Below are 7,463 nucleotides of genomic sequence, written 5' to 3'. Positions count from 1 at the left end.
CCAAACTTTAAATAGCTCCCGATTTCACATAGACTAAAAGCCAAGGTTTTTGCTTATACCTGCAAAGTCTACATAACCTGTTTCTCCTCTGGCCATATCTGAGCTCATCTTTTGTTAATTTCCCCCTAGAACCATCCTTTCCAGCCACATTCTTCTTGGTCTTCAAACAGTCCAGGCATGCTTCTGCCTCAGAGGCTTTTCACTTGCTATTCATGCCACCTCCATAAATCTGTGTGCAAGGGTCACCCTCTTACTGAGGCCTTCTCTAGACATCAAATTTAAAACTGGGGGCTTCCCTGGTGGCGCAGTGGTTGAGAATCTGCCTGCCAATGCAGGGGACACGGGTTCGAGCCTTGGACTGGGAGGATCCCACATGCCGCGGAGGAACTGGGCCCGTGAGCCACAACTACTGAGCCTGCGCGTCTGGAGCCTGTGCTCCGCAGCAAGAGAGGCCGCGACAGTGAGAGGCCAGCGTACCGCAATGAAGAGTGGCCCCCGCTCACCGCAACTAGAGAAAGCCCTCGCGCAGAAATGAAGACCCAACACAGCCAAAAATAAATGAATAAATAAATAATTTAAAAAAAAAAGATAAAAATAAAATGGGTCCCCTCCCCCATTGCCAGCAAATTTCACACTTCATTCCCCCTTCCCTATTCTATTTTTCTCCATGACATTTATCACCACCCGATACACTATATATTTTATTTATTTATCTATCTTCTCCCCGACCTGGCTCCACTATTTTGTTTGATCTTACATCCCAGCATCTAGAATAGAGTCCAGAAAGTAGCAGTCACTCAAATATTTGTTGAATGAATAATTTAAAAAGTAAATAAATGAATGAATGAATGGAGTCCCAAAGAGGAAGCAGCTATGCTAACATGCCCTCCTTCCTTCTTCTGATCTCACCAATCAGAAAACTCACTTCTTCCATGGTGCTGTAGCAGAAATGCCTCCATGTGGAAATATGGGACTGGGAAATAAGTGTTCCCTCAAAAAGTGATGGGGGAAAATATAGAAACCCATTACAAAACATCTCCTCAAATCAGACCAGTGCTGGCTTTTAAGACTGGGGAAGTGGAGGAAAGATTAGCCTCATGCAAAATCTTCCAAGTGAAGAACAAAACTCATGTTTCTAAGATTAACTCAGAGAAAGAAATAAAATGAGACAGTTGTGTTAGGAAGGAGGAAACAGCTTTATGCAAAATCTCATCTCTAAGTGCCCACCTGTGGTCTTTAAGACTGGGGTAAAGGAATTTAAAAAAAGTAATTACTGGGCTTCCCTGGTGGCACAGTGGTTGAGAGTCCGCCTGCCGATGCAGGGGACACGGGTTCGTGCCCCGGTCCGGGAAGGTCCCACATGCCGCGGAGCGGTTGGGCCCGTGAGCCATGGCCGCTGAGCCTGCGCGTCCGGAGCCTGTGCTCTGCAACGGGAGAGGCCACAATGGTGAGAGGCCTGCGTACTGCCAAAAAAAGAAAAGTAATTACTTAGATGAAAGAATAAAATTTACAGGTTTTGATGACTCAAATAAAATTTATGAGAAGGAAGAAGTAAAAGAAATGAATGAGATCTGAAGAACTGGATAAATAAAAGGCAGCTTTATATATAGAGTTTCTGGAAATTTTCTCAGAGCCTTTAGTTCTTTAAGGACAAACACTTGGAAGGAAAACAAAGTAAAAGAAAAAAGAATGAATGAAAATATTTGTGGAGGCAAATGTCGCGTAGATTTATTTGTCTCACAACCTCTGACCAGTCTGTGGCTACATACATCCTCTCGGCTCTGCCACTGCACCTCTCAGAACCTCAGATAACATCCTAGTGATGAACTAAGCATCACATCAAGTACTGTGTTATATTAAACCCCAGGCTGATGAACCAAGCTTGCTGCCAAACCTAGAAGGATGGCCAGAAGTACCTGGTGATCAGGTTTTGTTAGTTTATTTTAGAGGCAATATTATAATAAAAATATTTAAGAAATAATTAGAGGATGAAAAGTATGAAATAATTTTTAGGTCAAATATTTGAGAAATAATTTTTAGGTTATTCAAAAGTTACATTATTATAATGTGCTTCAAATAAGGAAGACGGAAAGTGTTAATTGTACAGGAATGTGAATAATGGCTAGTATTTAACATGATTGTATGTTAGGGAGAACTTTTTATATAGTATATCTCATAGGATGGCCATTCACCTTCCTTTTGTGACAGATTTCCATACGTTGTGTGTTGGGCTGTCATCTAAGGCGATAGCTCCACCTAGCTGGGGGCATCCCTCAGGGCAGCGAGGTCCAGGGAGCCTCAGTGTCTGTGTGTTATTAGGTCCAAGGGATAAGAGCCATCTGTGGCTGCAGGGAACCTGGCTGTTGGAGCAGCAGGTATGCGTCAGACTGGGGGTAGGTAACTGTCCCATCTACAGCCGGGCTCACAGGAGAAGGAATGTGAGTTCTGTAAGCTTCAACAGGTTGTGTGATAAGAGGAAGATAAACAGCACCCATATTTTCTTTTTTGCCAGAACAGGAAAGCAGGTGGAAAGTCAGAATTTGTGCATACACTGTGTTCGAGAGACAAAGCATGAGTAACTGAATCCACCATGACCTCTTTCTTGTAGCTGGTCTCCCCAGCTCCACTTTTGGTTTCTTCCAGTTTATTCTCCACGTAGCAGCCAACTAGATCATATCCCTTTTTGATCAAAGTCTTTCTAGGTCAAGGCCTGGAGGTCACTTGCATGATCTGGCTGCTGTTACCTCTTGCTTCTCACCACCAGCTCTCTGCACAGCTGTCCTCCAGGGCTGCTGGTTTCCGCCACAGAACCAAGCTCTTTTCTGACCCGGGTCTTCACACAGCCAACTTCTGCCCATTCTCCGGGCCTCAGGTTCTCAGAGAGCCATCTCCTCGCCCCCTCTGCCCCCGGCCTAAGCTGTGTTCTCCCTGTAATCGTCTCTCATGGTACTGGCTTCCTCTCAGTCATAGTACTTATCGCCATTCGTAATACTGCGCTATTCTTAACTTGCTTCATGTCTGTCTCGCCCACTAGATTGCAAGGTCTTTGAAGGCGAGAATCTTATTGGGTTTGTTCACTATTTTATACGCAGCTCTGTGGAAACAACTGGCCAGGAACAGCCCTTGAGAAGGATATAACCGGCGGACCCCAGGGCCCTTGATATCAAGTGTCAGTGTTGCTTATTCTGTATTATGATGCCCATGGAGACGCAGAGATGAGATGACCAGAGGAAATTATCAGAGAAGCTGAGTCCACCTAACTGGAGGGCAACCAGGAGGCATGTGTGGAGTGTATAAGCATTCCTGGGGGATAAACATTCAGAGGGACTGGGTTTCCTGAGGTCAAGTAGTCTGGGTGCTTGGACCATGGCACTGGTATGAAGAGGCGCAGTGAAAGAACTTGAGAACATTTGGATTAGAGGAAGCAAGGAATGTGACCTTAGAAAAGGAAAGTCTTATTAATTATAAGAAGGTCTCCCACCTGTTTAAAAAAATTTTTTTTTCTAAATGATTTTATTCTTCTCTCATAATGTGATAGTCATTCATTTATGAATTCAAGTTTATCCAACAAACGTCTGGGGCAATGTGCTTTGCATCAGATAGGGCTAAAAAAGATACAAAAATCTCACTTTTTTTTGGGCCATGCCAGCGTGGCTTGTGGGATCTTAGTTCCCAACCAGGGATTGAACCCAGGTCCACAGCAGTGAACGTCTGGAGTCCTAACCACTGGACCACCAGGGAACTCCTTCACTTCTATTCTTAAAGAACTCAGCATTTAGTGTGGGAGTTTTAATATGGTAAACATATATTCAAATCATTACAACACACAGCTGCCTATGATAAGTTCTCTAAGAAGGGCAGAAAAATCAGGTGTTCTAATAGTATGTCGGTTACACAATCAGCAGTACCCTAATTTATTGACTTTCAGAACATTACTTAGGACTTAACCAGTGAACTAGAAGTGCAGAACCAAAAAGACTCAACCAGGGCTTCCCTGGTAGTGCAGTGGTTAAGAATCCGCCTGCCAATGCAGGGGGCACGGGTTCGAGCCCTGGTCCGGAAAGATCCCACGTGCCGTGGAGCAACTAAGCCCATGAGCCACAACTACTGAAGCCCGCGCACCTAGAGCCCGTGCTCCGCAGCAAGAGGAGCCACCGCAGTGAGAGGCCCGCGCACCAAAACGAAGAGTAGCCCCTGCTCGCCGCAACTAGAGAAAGCCTGCCTGCAGCAACGAAGACCCAACACAGCCAAAAATAAATAAAAATAACTTAAAAAAAAAGTCTAAAAAAAAGAAAAGGACTCAACCAGGGGTGTAATCCAAATATTAACAAATCAGTACATGTCCTGGCCAATCAGAACATGTCTGACTAATCAGCTAGGACTCCCAACCAATTAGAACAAATGTTGACCAAATATCAGCCACACTCAAACACTGAACACCTATCATGAATCAAGTACCGTCTTTTTAAAAAAATAAATTTATTTATTTATTTTGTGGGGCTGTGTTGCTGTGTGCGGGCTTTCTCTAGTGGCAGCGAGCGGGGGTTACTCTTCCTTGCAGTGCGCGGGCTTCTCATCGTGGTGGCTTTTCCTGTTGTGGCGCACAGGCTTAGTTGCTACGGTGCATGTGGGATCTTCCCGGACCAGGGCTTGACCCTGTGTCCCCTGCATTGGCAGGCGCATTCTTAACCACTGCGCCACCAGGGAAGTCTGCCTTGAAGGAGTTTTTAGTCTGGTTAGTATGCTATAAGTGAAGCAGGGATTACAAATAGTTTTAAAATTTTAGGCTGAATCAAATTGATAGATAGTGGCTCCCGGGAAAGCTGGGTTAAGGATTCTAAAGCTGTGTGTAGGCTCACGGTGCAGGGTGTGTGATTGACATGTGCCACGGATGAAGAAAGGCCAGATGGTAGCACATGTGCCGTGTTCTTTCTTATGATTAAACAAACCTGCATTCAAATCCTCCTTCAAGCGCTTAGCAACCCTGTGCCTTTGGGCAAGTGGCTTATTCCATCCATGCTCACAGATCCTCATTGTTAGAATCGGGTGGTGATACCCACCTTGTAGGATACTTGTGAGTATAAACCAACATTGTGTGAGAATTCCCTTGTATGAAGTGACAGCTTCCATGAACAGATTTTGCCCACTGTAGGATGGGGATGAGATTCCAGCCTCCTGTGGAGGCGAAAGGCAGCAGGAGGCAGGAAAGAGAAGGGGGGAAAGCCTGAAAGTGGGACAGACCCAAGAGGGTCCTCGTGGAGGAAGACATAGTGGTGGAGTGGAAGCAGAGGCCTGGGAGAAGAGACGCGCCTCATGGGTTTTTTTGGTGAAATGCTATACGCCCTGTGACCCCTTCTCTCTCCCCCTTGAATCTTCAGGAAAACTACACAAGTCACAATATGCTTGGTCCACTGGATTGTATTTTGGAAGCTGGTGAAGGGCTGGGTTTTGGATCAAGTTTGGCAAGGGTCCAAAACAGTGTCTTCTCTGTAGGTGATAAGTGCTCAGTAAATGGAACACGTAGGAACAAACTATGATGAGGGCCTAGAGGAAGGAGGGCTACAGTGGCCTGGGTGAGTCTGTCCTTAATTACACTGTCATTCATTCATTTTTTTTTAAACATCTTTATTGGAGTATAATTGCTTTACAATGGTGTGTTAGTTTCTGCTTTCTAACAAAGTGAATCAGTTATACATTTACATATGTTCCCATATCTCTTCATTCATTCTTAAATATACATTCCAGCCAGAGACTTGTGAAGCAGCATTTGTTTCAATCTCAGGGCCCAGAGGATGTTTTATAGTCTAGGCTAGACTAGTCTAGCAAGTTTTATAGACTGGAAGTCTGTATGAGTCTAATCTGGATGAGCCCTTGTGTTTTATTAGGGGATGCTCTGGGAACATAAACCCGTTTGTCTTCGTGATAAGCCGTGCAACTCCTGGTGGTAGAGTCAGGTTCTCTGTGATGAGACGTGAATATGCCACTTGGACCTGCCCTTTTCGAACTTCCTGATGCAAGTGCAAGGCTGATGTCACAGGATCCTTGACATTTGCATCTCGCCCCCAAATCTTTGCTGAGCTCCTCTCTTGCTTTTCTCCATCTCCCTGCTGTCATTGCTATTTGCTACAGTATTTTCATTTTGCTTTTTGATCTCATACGTATTGCTCCTTGATTCAATCTCTTTGGCACCCCTGTAGCAGAGGGTACTGCTCTGAGCCTGAGGTGGGTCTACCAGTGAGTTCAGACTTGTCCAGGCCCTGCTGACTGATACAGGAACGGCCACCCTTGGAGGGGCTGAGGAGCCTCCCGGGAGAGCTTAACTTTAGACACATGGCAAGTCCTAACTCAGGACAAGCTCAGCTCAGGAACAGAGCTTTGGTCCCTAGAAGAGAAGGACAGTTCCAAGTAGAGCAGAGCCTGAAGCCCCTCCCCTTCACCAAGAACTTAGGTCTGTATCCTATAAATATGTGGGGTGACTAGTGTAGCAGAGACTGGCTTGATGCTCACCAAACTGTTTCCTTTTCTTCCTGGGCCCATACCTCCCTGGCACACATATTTTGTGTCTAAGTTCTGGCCAGATAAGTGTGGGTAGAAGTCACATATACCACCTCCAGCCTGGCCCATAAAACTTCCTGCATGATCAGGAGATGCAGTGGGGGAGTTGAAGGCCCTGGGATGAAGAAGCGCCAGGCAGAAGGAGCTGGGCCCCTGAGTGAACTGGAGGAATAGAGAGTCTCAGGGCTGCCTGTCCCTGCCCTCACCTTGACCGTGACATGAGCAGAAATGAACTCTTATTCTTTAAAACCACTGAACTTTTGAGGTTGTTGATAACAGCAATAACCTTGCCCCGATTGACTCACTGGGTAAAAATAAATAGCACTGTTTCATGAAAATACTGCATTTGACCTTGAAGAATAGGCAGCACAGCATTTATTTTTCTAATCAAGTGTAACATCAAAAGAAGAAAGAGACAGTCTTCCCCAGTTGTCACTGCACTGAACAGCTCTGACATTTCACCAGCACTCAGATATGACGTGGCAGTGACTGGTGGGAGATACAGGAAGAAGTAACGGTTTTTGAAAGGAGGCAGAAATGCCCATGAGGCTTGTTATGGCAGCGCTGGGAGGGAGGGGTGGCAGCTGTTGTGCACACAGTGGTACTTGTTCCAAGAGGAAGTGCCAAAAGCTAGTGGGAGGGCAGGACCAGCAGAAGAGGCCACGGTGTCTAGGGAATGGGAAGTACCAGATGATCAGATTTGCTTATGAGCCCATGTAGGACATTTGGAGATTTTTGAGCAATACTTGGGGCATCACAAAGGTTATAAGAACCAGTAAATATGGCTTCCCACCACGAACCTTGGAAGGTTAGGGAAGAACAATCCCACTGCAGATCCTTGTAGGGAGACGAGCCTCTTCTGGCTTCAGTTGTGATCTTCAGATGCAGAGTTTCTTCTCTTCATGGCA

The sequence above is a fragment of the Phocoena phocoena genome, chromosome 11 (assembly GCF_963924675.1).
Source record: "Phocoena phocoena chromosome 11, mPhoPho1.1, whole genome shotgun sequence".
NCBI lineage: Eukaryota > Metazoa > Chordata > Mammalia > Artiodactyla > Phocoenidae > Phocoena > Phocoena phocoena.
Note: the sequence above shows the minus strand (reverse complement) of the source record.